Consider the following 27744-nt stretch of genomic DNA (forward strand, 5'->3'; position numbering starts at 1 on the left):
AGCCATTTAAAATTAAAGAAAAATATAATTAATTTATGTAGATAGAGAATTTTAGCAAAAAAGAACTATCAGTATCAATTTTAAGATGGAAGAAGAAAAATGTAAAATTTCACATAGATAGATGGAAAGGACAAAGTTTAAAGTTCAGACATGTGAAGTACATGCACTACTTCTTAAAAGGAATGTAAACATTGTGTACTGCAAATAAGTACCAATAAAAATAAATAAATTAATTTGAAACTAAAAACTCTTTTGGTTTTTGCAAAATGTATCATTCACAGCTTATCTGTACTCCATGAAATGTTAAGAAAGTCAGGAAGGTTAAAGACAAAGGGCACCACATAGTTATTATGTAGCTGTGTGTACATACTCTTCTCCTTTCAAATTCTTTCATTTACAGTGTAAATGTAATTAACACAACATGTACACACGGCAGGATGCTACTTCTATGATAGTCCAGAAATTTAAAAAAAAAAAAAAAAAACTTTAGTGACAAAAATAGAACACTGGTTGCCTGGAGCTAGGAATCAAAGGCAGAAATCAACTACAAAAGGTCACAACATTTTTGCTGTTGTTATAGAGAAATTTTCTCTTTGTTTGTGGTAGAGAGCATACAGATCCATGAATTTTTCAACACTAGTGAGAGAATACATTAATGTGGTTATAATTACTAAAATTCACCTTATTAAATTTCTTAGAAAAATACAAAACACAAACACATAAACCTGACAAAATATAAAGAAGGATTTCTGTTCAAGGAAAATACTGTAACCAAAGTTCAAAGAAAGAATAAAGGCTGGGAGCAATATATTTAATATCTAAAACTAAAAAGCATACAAAAAACCCAAAAGAAAGAGTTTCTCATTGTCTCTACTACAGTAAAACAAATTTCAAACTCCAGTTTTGAAATTGCTTAGATAACCCCAAGTGTTAGAAAGTGTAACAGTGAAATTAAGCTGGTAGGCTTTGAGGACAGGCCTATAAATGGATTCAGCAATCTTGCAAAGCAGTAAGGAGGTACTTAATAAAATCATATGTTCTATGGCTTATTAACTTTCTTCAGTTAGTATCAGGTAAAATCACATAATTTAATAAATATGATACACCAGAATATGAAATGCTGGGCAACAATCAAAAGAAATTAAGCACAAAGAAAAATTAGTAAATCCTATGAAAAAAATGTAGGATAAAATGTACTAAATATAATGATTTGTATAAACTAAAAGAATGCAAACCCAAATACACAAAATAATAAGTAGTTATATAGTTTTCACTCAAATTCTTATCTCTGAATAGCAGAGGAGATGGGCAGCAAATATGAGGAATCAAGTAAAAAAAATCTACAAAATTGGGTTTGGTGACACGCCCCTGTAATAGGAGCATTCTGAGAGGCTGAAACAGAAGGATCACTCCTGGGCAATTTAGCTAGGCCCTTTCTCAAAAATAAAATAAAGGACTAGGAATGTGGCTCAGTGCAAAGGCCCTGGGTTCAATTTCAAGTACCAAGTGAATAGATTTATACACAGACACATGAATACATATTTAAAAAATAATCAACAGATTCACTCATACCTGTTGGAAAGAGAATTAGTACCAGAGAATTATGTAGGTAACTCTGTATTTAAAATTTAAAAAATTGTGTATGCTCATGCTTCTTAATAGTTACATAAAGCTGAGGCAATATCCATATATTTGAGTGGTTATTTCTCAAATAATGGCTTACATTACAAAGACAGTGGCAACATTCTAAACATGTCTTTCTGCATATTAAATTAATTGCACCATTCCTTGGAGAACATCAAAGTCTCATTTCAGCATCACTTCTTTCTCCCTAAAGAAAGCGTATTTATATTTCATGGTGTGTGTCATACTGTCAAGATCCATTTTATTTTAAATTAAAAAGTGAGTCAAGAATCATGATTCAGTTTAAACATTCTGAAGTAATAATGTCTCATTTCATGAAAGTCATTTGGTGACCAGAATATACCTACCTCATATTGACTAAGACTAATCTATTTCCAAATTCCTTGCAGATCTATTGTCTACTTTAATTTGTAGCCATTTTTACTCATTTGTAAGAAAGTAAAGATATATTTATTTTCATGTTTAATATTTTCAGGTAAAACACTATTAATTTCTCAAAAGAATAGCCATTACAAAGCTCTTCCTCTGCTAAAGGAAATAGGATATATTTGAATAGCTGTAAGAAAACCAGTGTGTCATAAATAACCCTCCACTTGATAATACTTCATCAGAAGATGAAGAAATTATTCTTAAAGTAGGGGATTAGAGAAGCCTTGTTAAAGAAATAACATTTGACCTAGAAGTTGAATTCAAGAAAATTTTACATATTCTGAGATGGACAGGCAGACTATGTAAACAGGAAAATGGGTGGAAATGTATGTGACTATATAATTCAGATAAGGACAATTTGGAAATATCTATGCAAATTAGTTACAACTGCTTTTTACTGCTGATATACACAGAGAGAAAACGGTATATAGAAGACTACATTTGTAACACTGGTTTAGCAAGCTAAAGATTTCTCTAGTTTGTATAACATCCTGATAAAAGATCTGTGATATATAGATAAACCAAACACACACTAAGACAAACTGTTGTTGAGGGTTGGTAGATCTGATTGCTGCCATTTGAAATATTAAGCATGCCTTGTATCCTGCTGATACAGCAAAAGGTAAAGAAACAGATTTCCTTCAAAAAATTACATTACACATTTTATACAAAACTCAGTTATCAACTCTGACTTTAAAAGTATAAGTTAATTTACATTCATTTACTTTGTAAAGCCCAAAGCTTCTTCAAGGGCCTCTAAAAATGTATGAATTCTAAAATTATAAAATACAGTGAATACTAAAATTATGAACTTTAAATAAATGGGTATGAGATTTTACATTTCACTAAGGCAATAATTTAAATCACTTTGTGTTTAGGTATAGTAATATTTACTACAACGTAAGTTCATTTCCACATGGCTTCAGTGAGGGCAATGATTTCCAAAAGAAATGCTGTCTAAAGATCTTTAAAAGGCACTGAGGCTTAATTCAATGAAAAGCTTTTAAGTTCAAGACGTACAGATACTTTTAAAGTAATAGTTTACTTTGCAAGAAACAATCTGACCATCCAATAAATGAATGATTAAATAAAAGTATTACATATGTAAAATAGAATAATATTTAGCTATAAGAAATGATGGTATATACATGCTACGACATGGATGAATCTTGTAAACAGTATACTAATTGAAATAAGTCAAATGTAGGATTTAGTATGATTGTTATTATAAGAAATATGAAGAACAGAGACTAAAAGTACATTAGAAATTACTCGGGCACAGGGAGAAGGGAGAGAATACAGTGGCAGTTCTTAACAGATACAGTGTTTTTCTCTTGGATAATGGAAAGATTCTAGAAATTATGGTGATGGTTCCACAACATTAATTAACATAGTACAGCAGACTGGGAAAATTTTAAAAGGTTTTATTTTAGCTCATGGCTCTGGTCCAGAGTTGAGGAAATCACATGTGGCAAAAAGCATTGCTACATGAGTCCTAAGGCAGCACAGAGCATTCATAACATGGCAAGACGTAAGGAAAGCTACAGATATACATGTGTAGCTTCTCTCCCTCTTCTCATAAAACTAGGAGTACTCAAGCACAGAGTCTCCGTCCTGATGCCTTTATATAATCCTAATCACTCCCAAGACCTCATGTCTCATGTCTAAATACCATACAGATTAAGTTTTCACACTTTTAATAACTTATAATGTGGATTAAATTCCTACTTGAGTTGGGAGGGTACAAACCAAAACTTTAAAAATAAGGAAAAGATGGTGCTCTTGGAAGACTAATACCAACTGACTTGAGGGTTTTTTTAATGGTAAAACTCTAATTGTGTTCCTCTACTGCCTCATTTCAGCAACAACAACTATGAAGAAAAAGCACAGAAAAGAAAAGTAATAATAAACCATAGAACGGATTTCTAAATGAAGAAATATACAAAAGGTTAGAGCTCAGTAAAACTCAAAAATGGAAATAATGGAAATTACCCTAAAAATAAAAGATATACCAAGTGAACATGGTATGTATTAAATCTTAGATGCTAACAGAACTTAAATCTAGAAAGCCATAATACTCTTTTGAAGTAGATTACTATGTTTCACAGATCAAAACGAACTGCTAACTACAAGTATACAGTTGTAAGAAAAATTTAGGAGAATTTGCACATTCTATATCAGCATCAACTTAAAATTAAAAGGTTACATTTCTATTGTGTAGCATTTGACAACATGCAAACTAACTATGCTATCACATAGAAAACAATTTACTCATTATTACAAAAAAGCAAAAACAACTCATGAGTAAAATAGCAGTTTTATACTGGGAATAATTTAGATCATTTTTAATTTTAAAAGTGATCTAAGTGTTTCTATATAACATGTAAACACATGTGCATATATATGAGATTTTATCAGAAATCCACTCTCCGTCCAATTTCATCATGTGAGGTACTTATCATTCTTTATTCAACTGGACAAACAGAATATGGTCACAAGAGACCTCTGCCTTTGGTGCTTTGTTCCTTCAAGAACTTTGGAATTGTGCTGCATAGAAGTATCTGTAATTCTCTATGAGACCCTGGTGGTCATGCATCATAGAAAGCTCTGGTCCATTAATTCTGGATGGGCTGAGAGCATCATGCATTCTGTGGTTGCACAAGCATGGCTTGATGCCTTATCGGTATTCACAGTTTCTCTCCAGGGTGTGATTTTAAGGAATACTGGAGACAGCCAGTCCTTATTATTCAAACCTGGATCACTGGCAGCTTTCCTCTCTCATTCATCTTCTGGGAGTACCTGGTATGTGTGTTACAAGAAATGGTAATGTGTTCATATTTCCTTTTGCAGTTTATCCTAGACCCCAGAATTCTAAATGGCATTTGGCCCAATCCCAGGAATTTTATTTGACATTAAATTTGCCTTTCCTGTGACTCTTTGCAATTCAAAATCTGCACTTAAAAAATCATCTCAAGATCAAGTACTGAAATCAATGCCAGTGTCCCTCGAGCTTCTCGCTGAATCAGGTTCTTTGAATTTTGAGTGTCTTTCAAAACATCAACTCATTACAATGTTTATGTTTTATTTTGAAACTTTTTCATTTTCACTCCTTTGAACGAACCTCTGTGATTTCAAAACAGTGTCCTTATTATGGCCTCCTTCTGGCTTTCCTCACAGGCTCTGCCGAGAGCTCCGGAGGAAAGCAGCCTATTTTTGTGCTCTCTTGAGGAGACTTGTTCCCTAGGTCTCCCTCATTGTGAGTCTGTTCTGGGCTGTCAGCTGCCTGATGTTTTCATGTCTCTCTCCATTAGCTAACTCTTGCCTTTCAACCATGGAGCTTCAGCTTCTTGTTTACTGTTTTCCTGTTACAGCTCTTGGCTTATTGCTTCAGTCTATGTGTCAATAGAATCCTTGGCAACTTCCTGTGTCAGCTCTTGCCCCTCCTCCTCCATAGACTGCTTTTCAGATATTTGGCTTTGCAAATACAGCCTGTCAGCAGCTCCATGTGTGGTTTTATCTTTAGTCTCCTAAAGTATGCTCATTTTCATTATTATTAAGAGGCGGTGAGGCTGATACAGACAGCTGAACATCTAAGAAGGGTCAGAGAGGCACAAGGAATAAATCCTGCTCAAGATGACTAAAAGCTCACATAAATACATACTTACTTTTAACAATCTTTGAGCATCCAGCCAACATGCAAATACTCTGTTGTGTTTGCTCTTAGAACATATGCATACTGTGATGCTCACAATATTACTCATTCTATCTTACATGGTATTACATATTGTAGTTAATTTTATGTGTTTATATCTTTACAACACTGAAATTTATTTCCATAGAAACAGTGCTTCAATCTTTGGATCACAGTATCTAAGGTTAAACACAGTTATAATGGGTCTCAAAATACAACTGGTTAGGGGCTGGGGTTTGCCTGGCAAGTGTGAGACTGAGTTTAATCCCTGGTACAAAAAAAAAAAAAAAATATATATATATATATATATATATATATATATACACATACATATACAGTGCCATCTATACTATTAGCTTCTATATCACTTAGAGAAATAAGATATACAACAGAAAATCCAAATAACAAAGGCTTAAATATAACATGTGGAAGTTTTCTCAAGCAATAAAAAGCTAAGGAAAGAAAATCACTTGCATCAACTTGAAAGCTCAAAGGACATCAAAATTAAATGTCTTTAATTCCTGGTTTTCCTTTTACTTAAAGATGCAACATGACTGCTCTAGTTCAAGTTATCAGGTGTACCAGGAATATGGAAAGAATGAGCCAAAAGGACAAGAAAAGAAAGTCTATACCAAAAATAGAAAAGTAAAAACTCAGAAATTCTTCCAGATTTCTGTGTGTGCCTCACTGGACAGAATTTTGACAGTGTCCCTCAGCTTAAGAAGGCTATGAAAATGGGGGAAGTGTATGTGACATTTTGCCTACAACAGTGTTAAGATTCAGCAAGTAAATTCTGAGCATGCAAAGTGGTTCAGTGCACTAAGGTGTGTATGTAACTGCAAGGGTCAGTGTGCAAATGAAAAAGACTAACTGATGTCAATTCATGGTTGCTTCACCACTGAATCCAGAATGCCTAACTGAATCTAAGCATTTTGATCTGTAAGTGTCACAGTCTGAGTGAAGGTGTAGGCTTCAGGGGAATCAACACAGATTGTGCCTTTTTTTTTAATTTAATGTCTTCATGAACTTAATGTTTCTGATATACATGACATTTACATCTAATGAATAATAAAACATAATACCTGCTTTCAAGCTGCCCTCTGTAAACTGAACTTGGTAATGGCACAAGTAGACAAAGTGTCTCACAATTGGCCACTAAGAGGTACTTAACTCAGCCTGAGTATAGGCTCTTGCAATTGGGATTTTATCCTGGGAAAGATTATTATCACCAGCCAGTGTGAAGTTTAGGTGTTAAAAAGGTAAAAATGACTGATCAAATGAAGAAAGGTCCTACTGGCATGGAAGGTAGGTACATGAAGGCACAGAGAAGCAAAGAAAGTAAAAAGCTTCTGAGGTCTGTTAACTTTTTCAATAAAGGAAAGCACAGTTTTAAGGGATAAGGACGTTTGTAATAAAGTAAGCTAGAAGAGAGATAAACAAGAGTAAAGAGATCTTTGGAAAATAGACCCTGATTAATTTTAAGCTGATGACTAGTTCTATGCATAAGGAAAATAAGCCTGGTCCCAAAACAGGCAGGTTTTTGGAAAAATAAAGCTAGAAAAAGGAAATTCAATTAATTATTTCAATTGTTTAAAATATAATGGTCTATTCCAAAATAGTATCAGCAGATTAAGAAAAAAGGATTGATTCTACAGACATTAAACTAGGCCTAAAATAAAAAACATATATACCAAATGCTCTGATGGTGAGTGTCTGTGTATGAGATGGGCAGAAAAAGGTAGAAGAGATGATGACAAGAACCTAAAAACAACTCTGATTTTTTTCACTCATCAATGTTTGAGCAATGATAGTTAAAGTGATTTTTCCGAATGTTAGTGGATGTACTACCTTATATTAGTAACACATAATAATATATATACCTGCTTATATTAACAATCATGATATAAGTCATTTGACTATTCAGGAGCCTGACAATGTGCTATTTAAAATGTTTCAGTTTTGATTAATGCAGGTCAGTTGTACTACTAATGGGGTTCAGTGTGGTGGTTCAACACTGAGCATGAACTAATCAAATCCACCTCTATTCCCTTCACACTCCTTTTTTCAGTCTCTAGTAATTTCTACTACGTATTTCGGCTGACATTTTTTCAGGGATCATATGTTCTTCTAGTCTCATCAATTTTGCTGTTAATAACAGAGCTTCATTCTCATTTTTGACTGAGAACATTCCTTTGCCTGTATGTACTAACTTTTCTTTATCAGTTCATCTATTGATAGGTACCTAGGTTGATTCTCTCAGTAACTATAATCATGGCTGCATTAAGCATGGTTATACAGGTATCTCTTTGGTCTGTTTATTTTTCTTTGCATACATACCCAGAAGTGGGATAATTGTATCATAAAGTAGTTACTAGTTGAATGTCCAACTTTTGAGCTTGCCTGGGCCATAATGAGTGGAAAGCAATTATCTTTGGCCACATAAAAATATATATAATACAATTAATATAAATGAACACTTCTACTTTTTAATATTTTCATTACAATATTTTTAAGAAGAAGGCGAGCTGCCCTTAGGCTGTGGATGAGACATACCTTGAATGACTTTTTAGGAAATGATCCCAGAAGCACAGGGAAACAAGAGCAAAAACAGACTAATGTTATAACATCTAACTAAAAGGTTCTACAAAGTGAAGAAAATAATCAGTGGTATGCTTTCAACTGTGGCTGAAAAACCTTCTTTCTTGAGCAAATCTAAAGTACCAAGGAAATAATACGCAACAGCAGATTTGATAACAAAGAACAGGATTGTTTACAACTGCTTTTATGATGAGCAACATAGCAGCCTTCAGAACTACTTTTTAATGGGATGAGAAACTTATTACATTCATCTGTATGACAATTAAAGAATATAATCTAGTACATAAAATGTCAGAAAAAACCTCAACCCATAAAGAATATGGTATAAGTTTCATAAAGCCAATGCTAACATTAGATACTTAAAACAGATTTGTAGAAATAATACAGGATTAAAAAAACAGTAAGAAATCACTAGCTGATAAATTACATATTGTCCTCTTAGAAATAGCTGCTCAAGTTACAAAATTAAAGCATACAAAGTGGACATTCAAACACTGAGACTATAAACAGTTCTGCTCAATGATCCAACAAAAACTTAGTAATATGGTTATCAACCCGTCACATTTTTTCCATCCTTTTTTGTTTTGCTTTTTTCTCTTTAAGTAAATTTTTTTTAAAAATTAAAAAACAGAATTGTAACACACATGGGAATTAAGATTAGGGTCACAGGTTCAGAGAAAACTAAAAGAAATGCTGTTAGAATTATTCTGAAATTAACATTCAATTATTGTTTTTGTATCGCTATGATAGTGCCTCAGTACTCACTAATCCAGTATCTCTTGTTCAATTCGTCATTGTCTTAAACCAGTGGTTAATAATCTGGTTTGAAAAATAGCACAAGAAATAAATTATCAAGAAATCCTAGTTTTTCAGGATTATCTCTATTAAAGATAGATTGTCTTTAATAAGATAAAAGATTAAAGAAGATCACCTCTATTGAAAGACCTCCCTTTAAAACAATACACTTCCTCTGCATTTTTGCACTGGGGAAATTCTTACACCTAGGAACAAATTAGTAAAACTGAGTGAGCATGATTACATAAAGTAGATACCACAACAGTTATGTACCAACTTCAAGGCAACCTTCAACTAGAATCATAGCCTTTCCAACATATAAATCTTTTAGTTTCACTATTATTCACCCATAACATAGAAACAATAGTCCTCAGTTCATAGACTGTGAGAAATAAATCCTTCTAAGGCAGTCAACCCCCAGTCTGAATTACAGTGTCTTAAATAGCTATTAATATAAAGAATGTACTAACAACATCTAACAAAGTAGTGACTTGCTTGCATTCTTCTTTCACAGAAGATTGAGATGCTGAAAAAGTCACCAAATATCTTGTTCAAAGTCAAATTTTAGGTAAGTAACATGAAACATAGTCTGCTACAGCAAGTTCATTACTCTGAATTTCTTTTCATCCTTTCAGCAAGGCAAGAATTACTATAAATACTGTACCTAGCTTACACCTTCACCATCAGTCATGAAGGGAACATATAGAGGAAATTTTAAAAAGAGAGCGAGCAGTCTACTACAGACAGCTTGCCACTGTAGTCCTGCAAATTATCAAATTTAGAACACAAGCCTATAAGAAATGGTTAAAACACAGTAATTTAGAGAAGAACAGAGAGAATTGCTTCTGATTATCAGATTTATAGCAAAGTGGTTTAAAATATTATGTACAGTTGTTTGCCAGGATGATTTAATTATCTCCAAAAAACTAAAATTTAAATGCATTAGAATCCAAGAGTTACAAACTATGTTCCTGGCTGCCAACTTAGACTGCAATCTTACAGCGTGGGGTTGGCAGTCATCTGAGGCATTTATATCTGATGGTAGGAGGTATTTAAGAGACTGATTTACGATTTACAGATGAATTACAAATTATAGTCCTATTTGCAATTTTCACAACTATAGGAAAGGTTCTTATTTGCAATAAAATCTGAAGACTTGGTTTTTTTTTTTTTTTTTGCTGCTTTTTTTTTTTTTTTTTTTTTTTTTTTTGCAATAGATACTTTAAAAGCAAAATATGCCTCAATTCTCTGGTTAAAATATCCATGAATTTAACAATAAGGAATTATTAGTAGCAACTCATCACTTAACTAATTCATCACCACTGATTATCTCATAAAATTTTATTTGTGTATAACCTCAGTTACTAAATGAGCTTATTAGCTTGAAATAAAGTTTAGAAATTAGATACTCCCATATTTTGTTTTCAAGTTGAAACACTGACTCACATGTGTAAAGGAAAAAGAAAATTAAATGCCTATTTTTAGACAGTTATATGCCTTATTTTGCAAGTCAATCTAGCATCAAAAGAGGGTCTATAACCATTTAACAGCAAACAAGACTGTGTCTAAATTTCGCATCAACATATAATTATACAGTCACACCAGGGGGCGCTCTTAACACTAAAATGATGGATGACATATTTTAAAACACGTGGTGGACTCAGCTGGCCAAAAGAAAGATTTTTCTATGTGGTACATAAAATAAGCGCTTATCTCTTGAAAATGTTTGCTGAAAATACAGTTTCTTTGGCATCCAACTGTTTACATAGTTAAGATTATCAAGTTAGTCCACCACATAAAACATTTTTTGCTGACAGAAAATATTTTATTTTGGAGACATGTGTCTACTTAGATTGGCATCTGTCTCTTCTGTAGCTGTACTGATTCTTAATAATAGAGTGATAAAAGACTACATACAGTTTTTAAAAATGATTTCAGGATGAATTTTTTTGACAAAATTTCCTATTAGAGTTTTAGGGTGTTTTGTTTTGTTTTTTTTTTTTTTTTTTCCTTTCTCCATTTAAAAAAGGGAAAGTGATTTTCAAATGCTATCTAAAGTTGAAATTATTAATTGAATGTTAATCTACGTAACATGAGTTTTTCCGATATTTTTACTTACCTGGTGGAGACAATGAAGCCCAGATGCTCTCTTCAGAAAGATCAAGATTCAGCTTCCTAAAAGCACAATCAGATAATCAATATGAGGCTTCAGAGAAATAAAATGAAAAGGGTTAATGTAGGCCAGTTAACTGGAGAAAAATCATCATATACCACTCCATCAAAAGTAAGTATTCACATATAAAGGACATCTGGTTAGAATATATTTTATGAAACAATTGAAAGTTAAAATGAAAGCCTCACAAGGTATGTGAAAGGATGGAAGGCTAGCAGTCTGTGTTCCTACAGGAGAAAAACAGTTTGTAAGTTGTTCTCAACACATCTAGTTGAAAATGCTCTCTCTTTCTATCAGCTCCCTCCAGGAGTCACAATCCACCTGTGGCCAAGAATAGATACAGAGAATTACGCCTGGAGTTCTGGTACATGTGGATGAAAGTCAGGTATCCCTGTGATGTGAACTCAGAAAATGGGAATGGTTTCTCTATCGTTTATGTTCTAACCCAAATTCACCATTTTGCTAATACCTCAAATACTATTGAAAGAATTTTTTTTTTACTTTAGAACAAGAAAAGGAATTTAAAAATACGCCTGAAGAAAAAGATACATTTGTTCAGTATTTTATGCCTGACTGTTAGAAAGTTCAACCCCAGGAAATACAACCCCAGATGTTAACACGGTTTTGGAGACTGTATGGGTTTTCTCCCAACCTGTTAGATGTCTCCAGTTCCTATCTCACAATATGGACAGATGGACAAAGGAAGTGAAGAATAGGAAAATTGTGTTAAGAGAAAGCTAATGAGAGGCAGGAGGAGTCCCAAGAATGGGTTGCCACTGAGTTCTTTGGTGGATATTTATACAGAGAAATCACATCACAGGGTTTGATTGAGACAAACTACAATCAACCTATAAAGTTACAAGTACAGCCACTTAGCTTATATTGGTCCAATAGAAAAACAAGGCACATAGAGTAGAACAAAGGCATTTCTGGAAGATGTAGGAAGAAGAGTCAGAGTGTCTGGTCATCTGTGTGTTCATTACATTGCTTCTACATTTCTGTTATATTGTTCAGGCTTACTGAACCAGATGATGCTGGGTTGTTATCCCTGGGGGGGGGGGGGCTAGCAGACCTACCCATTATGTCTGTGTATTGGGGTCTAGTGTCTATCAACTCAGTCCTTGACCCCAGGACTGGTTTGCCTCATCTCTGTTTTAACTCTATTTTGGGCCTGGTCCCTTTCTAACTGCTTATCAGTCTCTACCTCACTTATCTATCTGCCATAGGGAGACAGGAAGAATGTAGGCCCATGGAATGAAAGAATAGGCTACAAAGAAGAAAATTCTTCAGGAAGGATATGTTGGGAGTTGGGTGTATGTTGTTTTAAACTAAGTTTGTGCACAATAGTAGAAAAGTAAGTCCCAGGTTACTCCATCATTTAAAGTTCAAGAAGGTATGAAGAGTAAAAAATGACCAGTAAAGGAAAGTCCAGTTAAATAGAGGAGAGAGCCAGAGAAAAGCCTTTCTCTAAGAAGCATATCACCAGCTTCCACTCAGAAAAACAGACAAAAGGCGAAGGGCAAGATAAATACACTGACCTTCCAGAAGCTGCTAGGTGATCAGCAAGCTCAGAAAACACGAGAAAACAGGTCAGCTACTACCACTCTAGGCTCAGAGTACTTTACTTCCTCCAAGAGAAGGTAGCAAGCGGCACTGATTTTCTATAGAAATTGTTAGAAGCCAGAAAGTTGTTCAGTTCTTTCTGAATAGATGCTCATTCACAAACAAGACTAGTTCTTACACTGGAAGATTTACAGCTAATTTCTAACACTGATGAATCTTCCCACAATTTTTTAGAGGGACAGGGTCCCTGTAATCTAACCTGCTGCTCACTGCTAAGTAAATGACATTCAGCCTTATTAGACTCCTTAGAAGATCCAATTAGTGCCAGATCTGTGCTACTTGACTGTTTATAAAGCTCTGAAGGTTGGTATTTGAAAACTGGCCAACAATTCCAAGCAAAGTTGGCTCGTTTTAATTACTAAGTAGCTAGGATAACTTATTTTTAAACTTTCATTGTTACAAAACATGTTTAGATTGGCTTTTAATTTTCCTAAAATAATCAATTGAACCAAATCAAATGAGCAGGTATTATGGCAAGGACACGAGCTAACTTAACGAACTTAACTCCGTGAAAGATGCTCCCTGCTGCTTTTGGTACCACCTAAAATTTATATGCAAACATATACTACTTACAAAGTACTGTCACTCACAGACTGCTCTGCCTTAATGTTATTAGGATTTAGCTTTTATCTAGATCTATCTAGAGCACTTCATTTTATCTAGATTTATCATGAGCACTTCATTCTCCTATAATATTTTGAAAGTTCTTTCTTCTCTATTCATCTATGAAGATTTATTACTTAGTCACAGAGAGGGCCAAATTTGATTTTCAAAATAAATTATTTAATGCTTCTGACATACAGGACACATCTCAAATGTATTCCCTTATCATCTTTGATATACTTTAAATATGTATATGTGCATATATATAATACACAATGTACATATACTCAATATGTATACAGATATACATATATATTCACATATATTCTGCAGTGCAACCCTTGTCACTTTGTCATTAACTTTTCTCCAGGTTTTGCTCCACTAAGAAGGCTAAAAGATTAAATCAGTCGCTCCTAAACTCTACTTTAGTCTTTATTAGTCTCAGTAATCTCCTTGACATTGTGAGGCACAGAAAAGTCTAAAACTTGATCAACACATGGAGTTTTCAACTTTTTACTGGTGTCTCGTATTTTCTTTTAGATGTGTCTCCCCATTTGAATGTATGCTTGTCCATACTAGAACTTCCTGTAAAGTTTTCACTGATGCAAGTTCCAGCATGAGTATTCAGTAAACATTAATTATCTGATTAGCAGCTTTCTAAAATGATTTTGTGAAATTATAAAAATGGAAATATACAGTTAGACAAGCAAAATCTATGTATGTATATAAATATATATAGGCTGAATAAGTGTCTACATAATTTTATTTCCTTTTATTCAGAAATTTACAATGACTATTTTAAGTATGTCCATATAATTATTACATTTATAAGTTAAATCTAGATTGGTGCACTCTAACAGCTAATATAGAAAGAGAAGTGCAGAAGTACAACCATATTTTCAACAAAAGGGAGTATTTCTATCAGTGAAGAAAATTGGTCCTAGATGATATATTCTAAGAATTTATTAGCAAGTTTGTTAGATTTAAGGAAAAACTAAGAGTTTATCTGTCAGTAGTCTTAGGAAGATAAATAAAATAACTTTAAATTGCTGAAATGAAGAAACTGAATACATGAAGATATAAATGTCCTTTCAGGATTAACAGTATGATTCTACTGACTGTTAGTCTTTGTGTTAATGGCTTATATACATAGGATACGTATACACACACACACACACACACACACACACACACACACACACACACATATATATGTGTATACACATACACACACACACACACACACATATATACATAACAGGATATCCTATATGTATCCATATATATCCTATGTGTATACATAGGAAAAACTTGTGAATGTCAAGTACATTCTAGATTTTACCTAATTACACTGTTTTACTGTTAATTCCTTATACTTTTACCATATAAGATATTTATAGAGGAAATAATGAAACAGAACTCAATAATTCTGCAATTTTTCTTCATGCCCGTTCAAAATAAAAAAACTTTAAAATACTATAAAGTTCACTGAATCCAATAACTTTCCTTTATGTCTGTTTTGCAATTAGATTTATCTGGGGTAGGGGAAACAATCATGTCTTAAACGTTTAATTCCTTTGGCTATCTTAAGGAGTAGTACAGTTTGATCAAATAGTAGTTCTATTTTCAGATTTTTAAGGAACCTCTATATTGACTTCCATGGTAGCTATACTACATCAAATTCCATACCATGGATATATGCACATCCATGTTTATTGTGATATAATGCACAACAGCCAAGATACAGAATCAGCCTAGATGAATAGATAAAGAAAATGTGATATATATTATCTAAAATTGATTTAATTCTTGTATGCACATTAAATTCTAGAAAATACATGTATATAAAATGAATGGTTTGCTTGTCCATGCCTCAATTAGAAACAGTCTTACCAATTAACATGATAGTAGTTATGTGTAACTTCTGGTCTTTAGCCTTACAGTATTCAGTCATAATATTGTTTCCACAGTAATTATGGCTAATTATTTTATTCCTTGCATTCTGTTTTAGCTTCCCCTCACTTCAGTTAAGTTTTGATTTATTTAATTATATAAAAGATATTCCTATAATTTTAAGTCAGACAAAATATAGGCTCACTGAAATGATTAATCCTATATTTTCATTCATTTGATTCTGTGTTACCTAAAAATTATAAATTTCATTTTTTTCCATTCCCATTCCAGCATATAGCTTTCTGACACGAAGTAAATATAGGTTTGCTTGTAAGTAACAAAAGAAAAGAATCAAATGTTTTAATTTTAGGTAATTCAAGAGAATGTCAATCCTGATTCCTTAATTATTTTCAATGATATAAATCTTAAAGTAGCAATAGACACTGAGTAGAATATACAACTATTATTTTCAAATTGGACTAATTTTTCAGTAACTTACAATTAGTCATTTTAAATACCAAAATGTATGTGTCAAAATTCAACACTTTATGATTTTTCCACTTACTCTGGATAACTGCTGCCTAATACACTATTTTTAAAAAAAGGATTATAGATCCCACATCTCAGGAAAGCTCACTAACAGTACAGAACTATAAATACAAAGAGCAGATTTCAAATTATGAATAGTTTAATTCTACAAGATAGTATTGCAACCAGGGATATAAGCAGCACAGCCTGTCTGACAAGTACACGATCCTGAGTTCAATTCCCGGTACTCTTTGACAAAATAGACAGTATTTAGGATTACAATTATTAGCCATATGTTGCTATTCAAATTCAAATTTAAATTTGTTAAAACAACCACACTGAACTGTGCAAAAATCTTCGTATTTGCTGAAAATTTTATATGGTAAATTCCATGAGATTAGTGACTATTTCCTTGTTGCAGGATAGTTTCTTAATAGCCACCCAGGACACAGTTCTGAAAGGAATGCATAAATGTAGGATAATACCAGGAACAAATTCTAGTAACATACAGCAAGAGATCTTTACATTATTTAATATAAGGTTAACTGTCAATTTCAGTTAAGAAAAGCTCAACTAAACTGGATTGTCATAGTTTTGGGTATAGCTGTGGGGATTTCGTAAAAGACAGAAGACCCATCCAGAGGAAGCTTGTGACCAGAATGTTGTAAAAGGCAAACAAAAAAGGAGAGCTTGCTTTCATTTCTTCAGAGGAGCTCTAGTCTTCATCTTCTCCTTGGATTGCATCTCTTGGTTTCCAGTATAGACTCTCCAGCCTCTAGCACAGATCCTTCAGTCTCCGAGCATTAACCATTAAACCTTCTATCAAAGGCCCTTTGGCCTCCTGATGTGGATTTGCACAGGACAGGACAGTGAGCTCCAGGCCTTCAACTGGATCCTCTGGCTCTCCAGTGCAGACAGCCTTTGACAGTGTTCCACATCTGACTCTGAAAGCCAATCTTATGAATTCTAATATGTTTGTACACACTGCATTAAATTTGCTTCTCTAGAAAGCACTGACTGATACAAACATAACTCAATTATAACTGATTTTATGATGCATAACTGACTTTCTTTTTATAATACAAGTGTCTTATTTTTTATTTGTTGCTGAGACAAAATATCTGATGCCAAAACTGGGAAAGGAAAGTTTGTTTCTTACAGTCTTTGGAGGTGTCAGTCCATATTCAGTTGGCTCCGAGGCAAGGTGGCATGGTGGGGCCTCAGTTTATGGCGGCTGCAAACAGCAAGGTGGAAACCGGCGAGAGACACACCTTCTTCCAGCCATTACACTGTATATTGGCTATACCCCTAGGCAGGTGTAGCACTGATATCATCAATCCAAGCACTTAGACAATGAACTAATCACAAATGCACAAGGCAAGTGCATGACCCTGGGGGCCACCAACATAAACCATGACAAGAAGACACTGGGAAAAAAACCCCTACATATCCAATATATAGTATATATTAACTATATAGTTAAACTAATATTTTAGGTAGAAAATAATTATAGAATTACAAACATCAAAAGCTGAATGATAGCTAGTTATGTATATGTTATTTTTCAAATTTTGTCAGTCTGTAATTTAGTTTCTATAGTAATATTTTATTGCCATATAAAAATGATTATTATCTATTTTCTAAATTATACATTTAATCTATACTCTAGATCTAGGATTGATTCTTAAGGGCAATAACATTTAGCAAAAATGATTTTTATTTATTTGATTACAAGAAAAAATCAATGATTTCTATTAGAATCGTCAATGTATTCCTATAATAAAGTATTAACAAGAATGAAAAAATACGTGCTTATCAACATAAAAGAAAATATGAATGCATTAATGACATGTTCTTGAATAGCATTAAACATGGGAAACTATCCGTATTTACTGTACTATTCTGACTTGTGTATTAAGAGACAAAAATATGAAATAAAATTAGACATTTTCTAAAATTTAACTTATAAATATAGTAGCAAAAATATACATTTCATAGTATTAAGGTGTCTTACTATAATATCTGGATCAGTATTTTGATTTGAGATCACTTTTTCACTCATACAGGTGTTTTGGTAGGTATTTCCATGAAGCCAAGAAACTATTTATATATATTACTCTAGGTGTTGGTATAACAAGAAATTTTTATTTATGCATACTTTTTATAATTTTTGGTTTTTTTTATTTTTCATCGGTACCAGGGATCGAACTCACGACTGTCTGCTTGCAAGGCAGACGCTTATGCCGCGGAGCTAAATCCCCAGCCCCTACTTTTTATAATTTTAAAAACACTCAGTTATATCTGCTTTTCTTCTACAATTACAAATATAAAATGTTATATCAAAAAACAATGCTGAGATCTGATAGTTAGGCAGAGGATGTGACTATGTTATAAAGATTTTCTTTCAAAGCCCTTGATTAATACAACTGGAAATATCCCGCTTCATTTCATAAACTTCAGCTCAGCATCACGGAACTGAGACATTAATCCTCACTACTCAGGACTAGTTTGTATAAACATAAGTACTTGTTATAGCATTTATAAATTCTCCTCAAATACAAAATCTATTTCACATTCCTTTTGTATCTTCCAATTGGGCTAACTCAGCTTTAATGGGTGGGGAGCTCAAAAAACTGATGAACAGGAAATCCCTGCCCAGTAGAAACTATGTTTATCATATCAGTAGATACCATTTTCATAGACAGAATAAAATTAATGGTAGAAGACCAAAAACAGTCCTAGATCAAAAGACATGTTTGAGTAAATGAAAAAAATTAAGACAAAGTTATTAAGAAAATTATTTTACTCATCTAGTCATCAACAGATGAATTTTTTTCTCATTTCTAAAGATGAGCACTGTAAGATATATTTGCACTAGATAAAGTCAGGATCACAGTAATTTCAGAATTCCAAAGGAATGGAATCCTGAAAATAGAATTTGAGACAACTATATAATGAAAATAGAAACTTTTATTTTTAAATGTCAAAATTCAAACAATCACATGTAGGAATACTAAAAGGTAGGTCAATACTATACCAGTCTGCATACATGGACATGACAAGTTCACTATGGAATGAAGAAAATAAGCACACAGAGCCTGTTAATAAAGGGCACAGAATCCAAGACTGATGGTAAGAGTCAAAAATCCCACCTGTAACACTCACTAGCTGTTTAACTCTTTATAGGATTTTTTAGTCTTTCCATTCCTCAATTTTTCCTACTGAAGACTGAAGATATTAAAATATTTACCATATACGGCTCTCGTAAGAATAAAATTATTCCACATGGCAAGTGAATAAGTATGAGCCGATTTGGATAACAAGTAGAAAATGTAACTATTTTGGTACAGTCCATTTTATTGGTTATATAAAAAATTACTAACAAGCTGATTTTCTGTTTGGAATGCAAAAATCAGTTTGAATTGGAGCTCTGGAAGACCCCCTCCATGTAAAATATGAGGCTACCATTTTCTAGATTCAGTTGTGTCATGCATGAGTAGGTAGCCTACATAAGACTAGATAAGCTTTACATTGCCATGTTGCTTCCAATTCCTATAATCTATAGAGTTTGGATAAAAAAGTATTTTAATACTACTGCTTATAAAATATTTTCACAGTAGGATCTGAAATAGTGGAGCACTTCAACATATTTATGTAATGGCTAAATTAAAGAGCAAGTAGAATTTCCCAGTGGGAGAGCTACAGAAGTACAAACTGTTCAAAAGGAAGAGTGTTTCCATCCATGCAACACTAAAGATGTAGTGAGTGAGAAAAAAAATCCAAAAACACAAACCTGGTGCTGGAGTAAAGGAATGAGAGAACTATTTTTTCTTTCTCTGCCTTTCTTCTTCATGGTATAAAACACACAGGATTGTAACAGATGCAGTTTTTCATCTTGTAAATCAATTTTAGCCAATATTCATTAACTTCTATTGTGGCATAACTTGCCATGTATGACCACAGAATATATATGATACCTAATATATAATAAGGTCCGTAAAAATATTTGTATTTTTATATCCATATGCACACAATTAAAGATGAAAATGGAACACACTGAAATAAAAATAAATGAATTAATTTGAGGGACAGTAAATTCAAATGCTTTTAAGTATAATAAATTTCTAAACCAACTGCACGCCAAGCCTGGTGGCACACAACTGTAATCTCTGCATTTAAGAGGCCGAGGCAGAAAGATTACTGGGATTTCAAAACCAGCTTGGGCTACATAGAGACCTAAAAGCCAGCTCAAATTACATAGCAAGTCCCTGTATCACACACACACACACACACACACACACACACAAAAGCTAATATATTTTTCTGGGTTTTATTTATCATTTTTATTTCTGGTGTTTAAAGGTTAGAAACATTTTAGAACACCATATAAATCAAGCAGACATCTTTCTGAGGTATATGCATTCTGTGGGCTGATAGTTTTACAACCTCTGGTCTGCTAAGTGAAGTAACAGAGTCTGTTGACATTTTATGATGTTACAAGATGTTTAACATTCTATTTTTTCTTATAAAGACCTGAGATAATTACCATCCCAACTCTTACAATTTCTTGGAGAGACTGAGAGTCAGAGAAGCTGAATGTCCAAACAGTCATACACCCAATAAAAAGACTTTATTTTAAAACCAATGTGACAACTGCAAAGCTCTCTTACATACACTGAAGAGAATATGTGAAAAAAGAGGCACTTTCCTAGACCTGTGAGCATAGGCAGGATCTGAGCTGACAAAAGGAATGTGAGGCGGCTGTAGAGGAACACGTGCAGACAAGAAGAAAGCAATGAGTGTGGAATTTTAGGAAGCAGCTTAGAAACTGGTCTGGTGATAACAGACATTTCATACTGGGAAAATTAAAAACTAAAAACAAAAACAAGCTGAAATTCATCTGGTTTGCATTTTATAGTCCATTTTGTAACTACATATGTAAAGAGCATATGGCACATCACACTAATGCTTCTGTGCATTGTTCTGGTTCCAAAATCAGAAGGTATTCTGAGCTACATTAATCATATTTTAAGTTCATGTTTTAATACCTAGGTTTTATAAGTTCCTGATGGATTCTGAAAGTACACAGTATTAGCTGTCTATGTGGAAAAGATATAATACTTTTAAAATACTAAGAAAATCATAAATTAACCAAATACATACAAACCTATTAAATATTTTCTAAAGATCTCTCTGAGCACTTACATATTTGTGCATTCTATCTGTGTATTCTCTAATTCTGACTCATCCTAATATATCCAAGTTGCTTTGCTTTTGTTGCAATGTTACACAGACTTTAATACTGCTTAATCAATGTATTCCCTTTCTAATATGTCTACTGTTATTAGGCTGATCTCCTAAGAATTCTTTGAAAATTACAAGTTCATTCTTTCCTCCCAGTAACACTTATTAAAAATACTTCATTAACATTACCACCATTCTTTGCTTCCAAGACGATGGCTATATAACTTATCTGGAACATTTACCTGGCTACAAGAACTGCTATACTGCACATAGAGTTACATTCTGCACAATTCTAACCACTTGTTACCAATTTTTTTCTATGGTTTCTGTTTTAATTTTTAAATAGGAATTTACAAATGTCTTGGAGATTGTATGAAAATAATAACAGCAAGGAAAAACTGAAAAGGCATTTTAAATTCTTTGACAAGTAGAAATATTATATTTTAATGCATTTCTTTCAAACACAGAAACTTGACTTTTTTTCATCATTGTGTTCTCAGCTGTCCTCGGAAATAGCTTAGAATTGCTCCATCTTTTAATTTTAGTTTCATAGCTCATGTCTAGGATCTGTAGGATTTCAGCTAATTTTAGCTACTAGAGTGATACCATTTGCTACCTCCAATCCACACTATAAACATTCTCCAGATTAAATTTCCTGAAGTACCTCTTTTACCATGTCACAATCTCACTCAGGATCCTAAAAAGGATCTTGTGGTTATGAAAAGAAAGCCTCGTAGTCCTTATACAGATAGGTTTCAAAGTTCTGGGAGAAGCATCCCATTTTAGTTACCAGTGTACCAATCTAGCCTTCACAATTTAATTTTAATCCAATCAGAAGATTATTTTTCACCCCCTCTGGTTATGTTCTTCAGTGATATTCCTAATGTTTACATCTTTTTCCCTATCTCAACTGTTTCAGTCCTACCAATCTTCTAAGGTCAACTGCTATGTAATAAATTTCATAAAAAATTTCAACTACTTCTGACAACTACTAATATTTTTCTCCAGATTTATACTATATTTACCATCTAATATATAATTTAATGAAGTTTATGTATATACTGCTCTTCATTGCTTCTCCTATAAAAAAGCTATAGTTCAAATAATTACAAGCTGATCAACAGCATACTATGCAATTTTTTTGCTTGTTTTTGTTTTGTTGTCCAATGTGATCCTTCTAGTGCTAGAAATGCACTAGATATATAAAAATACAAAGTGAACTTGATATGCTTTAAAACAAAAAAAAATTTTATAAAGGCAATTTTATTAATTCTTCTAGTAACAAAGACTGATGATTATCTAAAAACTATGATTAGGGTAATTCACGTATTATGAAATGTTAATGGCAAAACTTTTATAAGTAAAATTAAAGCTTTTAATTTTCTAAAATAAGAATTGAAAAAAGGGAAATATTAGCTTTGTTATCAAAAGAGAATTAAAATATAATCTCAAAGCTCAAAATAGTCTCAGGTAGCCAAAAGGCTGAAGCCAGAGGATTGGAAGTTCAACAGAGCAAGGTTCTGTTTCAAAATAAAAGATAAAGGGGTGGGGTTAGGGATGGAGATGTTACTCATGCAAAAACACAGGGTTTGATTTCCAGTATCAAAGAAAATTTCTCAGGCATGTCTAATTACGTTAAAAATCATTGTTAAACGTTGACAAGCATGAGATCTGTTAGAATAAGGCTGTTTGATATTTTCCATACAACAGATCCTACTATGTTAAAAACATTGCCAATCCTTACATAAATAAATCTGTAGAGAGTGTGGAAAGTAAATCTTGTTCTCAATTTCAGCTTACAATTTTAAGTGTTTAAAATAAAATCATTAAATAGAAACCAAACAACTCTTTAAAACCAAGTCTCACTACTGTGACAGATGGAAAATGATCATCAAGATTTCCAAAAACAAAACAGAAATACATTAAAGGGGCAAATGAAGCAAAACTTGGTATATTATGGGGAAAAAAATGGATGAAGGCAGGTACAGTAAGTCCCCAACTTGCAAACATTCAACTTACGAGCTTTCACAGACCAATAGACCTTGAGAACACTGGCAGATGAGAACAAATTGCAGAAGTAGCTCATATGCCATTGTCAGAGTTGGGTTATGTACTTACTGTACAGCATGATACTCCATAATTGGAGACTTACCGTATTTTGGGTGCGTTTGAGTTGTTAAGCTTTACATTGCAAATCTGTGCCAAAGGTGTGTAAGACTCAATTTGTCAGGCTTAGAACAAATCCAACTTTTGAACATTCTCCCAGAACAGAACTCATTTATATGTTGGGGACTTACTGTATATGGAATAAGTAATCATGTATCTTAGATCATGTAACTCAATGTTAAGACTGGTAAACAACTTATCTGTCAAAATGTTTAAAAACACTTGAGCTCAAGATCTATGTTTTCTCATTCATCACTGTCTTTATCACTGCCCATTAGATATTCCTTTTCTGTGTCTCTCCTTGCTGACTAATCTTTCCTTTTTTTAGTAAGCAAGAGTCTCAACTAGCGCATGTATCTAGTTATCTTTATGCAGATATAGACGGTACAAAATTATATAGAGTTATCTCACATCTGTTAGAGTAGCCATTATCTAAAATACGAGGCACTTTAATACATATTGGTAAGGGTATGGGAAAAAGTAAATCCTGTCCATTGTTGGTGAGAATGTAAAGAGCACAGCTATGAGCCAAAGCAATACTGAAGTTGCTCAAATATTAAAAAATAACTACCATGTGACCCAATAATCTCACTATCAAGTACTACATATCCAGTGGAAATGAAATTAGCACCCACTTCACTTTATAACACTAGTAACACCGCCAAAACATACAAACCACCTCAGTGACCATCAATAGATGACTAATAAAGAAGATATAGAGGAAGACAAATAAATAAAGAAGATATAGAGCAAAACAAAAGGAGATATTGTCATCTGTTGCAGCATGAAAGAACCTGAGCGACATTAGGCTAATAAAAGCAACTAAACAGAAAGAAAAATACTGCATAAGCTCATTATATATGGAACATTTTTTTTAAAAATTCAAATACATAGAAATACAGCAGCACAGTGGTTATCAGGCATGGGAGGAGGAAAAAAAAAGAAATGGGTCAAAGAAAAAAAACTTTCAGTTATGTTTCAGACATGAGAATAAATGAATCTAGAAAGGTAACATACAGAATGAAGATTATAGTTAATATTACACTATAAAATGAAAATTCACTTACAGACATTTCAGATGCCCTCCTCCCTCTCTGCCAAAAAAACTTAACTCTGGAATTTGCCCGACTGCAGGAACTAATTTCACACATCAGTATCAGAATATCATGTACTTTTTAAATATATAATAAAATTAAAGAGATCTAAAAATACAGTGCATTAAACATGACATAAACATATTATCTCATATACCATCAAGCTAATTTAAGCAGTAGAGGTACATATAATCAGCTGGAACTCAGCCTCCTACTTACTGCTGTGTCTTCCTCGACATGTCTATTTCATGGGCAACCGAGGTCCTTTAGATTCCTTTATCACATCCACAGCACAACCCAGAAGGCACTCACATCATGTGTTTATGTTTCATCGGCCAGAATAGCTAGAACTGAACCACACAGACACATCTACCAAATGAGGAAGCAATATAGACTTTGCTAATCAAACATTTGCTCAGCTAAGGTTTATGACTACTAATATTGTGCTTCTTGTAATTCCAAGTAAATAACACTGCATTTTTTGTGACTGACTCAATTTCCTACTAAGGTAAAGGTAGATTTTATTCCTTCTGAATGAAGTAAATTAAGGATATGACCTTACTGTTAACTTGATTTTTTAAAAGTTGTGTTTTACTAGACTGTTACATAACATTTATCCATTTTACATTTTTTATTCCACTTTTGGTTGATCTAATAACAACATACAAAGCATATTCTAGAATAGGCTACAAAAAGATCTTGTTTTTAGAGTTGACGGCAAGGAATCAAGGACAATACCTTGGTATAACCAAAACTTTCATATAATGAGAAAACTTTGGTATAGCTAATTCTAAACTTAGTTTTTAACTAAGTGTAGAAACAAACCCATAATTTAGGATAGTAGAATTTTACTGATATCATGGTTTTCACTATATACAGAGAAATAATTGCTGACACAAGTATATGTGGTACATGTATCTGTACTTATGTGCGTGTTACACATATTTTCTTTATTTCCATCCACTATAAGCTCTGGAAAAAAGCAATCAGCTCACCTAAATCCTAGATTTTAGCTTCTACCATTCTCCATTAAAAGCAATGAGGTTATTTAGAGAAAGGGCTTACTTAGGACTAAGAGAAACCACAAGGTAAGTACAAAATAAGCACAAAATAAGGAAATGATCAAATAATGGAATATGTTGTAAGACTACAGAAGTAAGTCTGTGTGATTTACTGCATCCTGAACTGTGAAAAATTTGAGCACAAAAATAAAATAGAAAGTCTTTATATGGATAAAACTTAATAAATTAAAGCAGATTTGTGAGGGACAGGATATTTATAAAATTTCTAAGTACCTTTCCACAAAACACTATGTACAAAGGAGGAAAGTGGCCCCTTTACAGTGTAAGAATCTCACAGACATCCACTTAGTCAAGTAATCAAAAGGAACAATGTTAGTAATGGAACAAACTGAATTCATGCACTATCTGATAGGATGCAATGAAAAGAATAAAGCATCCTTTCTGTGATTTCCTGCCCAAGATGCCAATCCAAAACCAATCATGAGGATACATAAGATAAACAAAAAGTGGGAAGAAACTTTTCAAAGTAGCTGGTTTGCAACCCTCTTAAGTGGTACAGTCATGAAAGTCAAAGAAAAAGTGAGGAAATGTTTTAGACCCATGGTGGCAATCTTTTACAGATGAATGCCCAAACTGCAACCCAAAATCCACTTATTTATCACAAAGTGCCAACACTACAACCTAAATAATAAAGACTTTTAGTTCAGGAAAAAACTCATACATTAACATCTTTGTTTTAAACACACACACACACACACACACACACACACTAAAACACACACCATAGGTTCGTCACAACTGTTCTGGACTGAAGAAGTCTAAGGATTAAACACAAATAAATGTAGTATGTGATTTGAAATTCAATTCTCTTGTAACAGAAGACAGGATTATGTACCAATACTTAAATGGAATCAAATTTATTTACTAATTTTTTTCTTATTTGGAGGGGCAGTACTGGAAACTGAATCTAGGACCTTCACAATGAGCTGTATCTCCAGCCACATTTTTGTTCTCTATTGAAAGATAGGGTCTCATTAGGTTGTTCAATTGCCCACACTGGGCTTGCACTTGCAATCCACCTAACTCAGTCTCCTGGAGAGCTGGGATTACACTTATGTTCCTATCTTGGTTTTGATGGCAGTACCATAGTATCATGGGAAACATTCTTGTGTACAGGTTCATACACTAAAGTATTTGGGAAAAATATAAATTCAAATCAAATGTAAATCAAACTTACAAAAAATATAAATTCAAATCAAATGTAAATCAAACTTACAAATGGGTTGAGGCAAAACAGTCTCTACATTGTATTTCCAACTTTTAAAACCTTGGTATTTTCTTGAATTATTAACAATGTATACATTGTAAGTAATTAAATTTTGTTAAAATATGAGAATACAAATCCACATAAATATAATGTAAACTAGATCATGGAAGCTTTATGTAAGTACCAAAAAGGAATATAAATATCAATGCTATGGTCTCTGGTTTGTACTCTGAAGAGTTCCCATATTTAATCACTGAATACAACCCATGTTCTTAATTAATTTTCAGTTGGGATAAATTTATTTCCTAAAAATCATCTTGGATAGGTTAAGTAATCCAGCCTGGTAATAATCGGCTAAAGTTCACATACCGTGGACTGCTTTGTCTTTGCTAACCACAAGACTCACGAAAAAACTTATAGAAAAATGCCTCCATAAAAATACAAACTGTTTATCTAAAAAGAAATTTTAGACACATGAAGTGATAGAAAAATTCAGGCAAGTAACCAGACACTCCTCTTAACAAAGATTCTATTTCTCTTATCTGTTAATTTTCTTTCCTCCAAACATTGGGTGAAATACTGACCAAGAGACGCTTAAAATAACTGACTGTGCATTTAAATGAATGCTGTGGAAAAACTTTTTACTTAAAATTTTAATATTTTACATACATGTGTCTCAAGATAGCAAAATATTTCTTTGCCAATTGTGAAGTTCTCCTTTTTTCTAAATTCTGTAAGCTGTATCACCTATATAAGAATTAAGATTTTAGCCAACATCTAAGAAAGAGTGGATTTCCCACCTACTTGGATTTTTTTATTCACCATACACTTCAAAGAAAAAAGGATTAAGAAATGACAAAGATTGATTTCTTTCTTCAACTGACTTATCGGAAGTCTATATGACACTATAAACTATACCAATAGATATATAAATCTGATAAATTAACCACATCATAAACCATTTTAATGGGTCC

The 27744-nt window shown here is 33.0% G+C and overlaps 1 protein-coding gene across 2 annotated transcripts in view; it reads right to left on the reverse strand.

The window, feature by feature from the left end:
• The window catches only part of LOC100719234 (cytochrome c oxidase subunit 7B, mitochondrial), a 119816-nt gene that overhangs the window by 71780 nt on the left and 20292 nt on the right, over window positions 1-27744 (reverse strand). The window contains exon 2 of one of the 2 annotated variants that reach the window (XM_003471565.3): window positions 11277-11332. The exons of the other annotated variant lie outside the window; for it this stretch is intronic. The gene's annotated coding sequence lies outside the window, so the exon portion shown is untranslated. The remainder of the gene's footprint in view (window positions 1-11276; window positions 11333-27744) is intronic. 2 annotated transcript variants of the gene reach the window in all.

Source organism: Cavia porcellus, unplaced genomic scaffold (genome assembly GCF_034190915.1).
Source record: "Cavia porcellus strain 051 isolate PalLab524CR breed Dunkin Hartley unplaced genomic scaffold, mCavPor4.1 scaffold_30, whole genome shotgun sequence".
NCBI classification, from domain to species: Eukaryota; Metazoa; Chordata; class Mammalia; order Rodentia; family Caviidae; genus Cavia; species Cavia porcellus.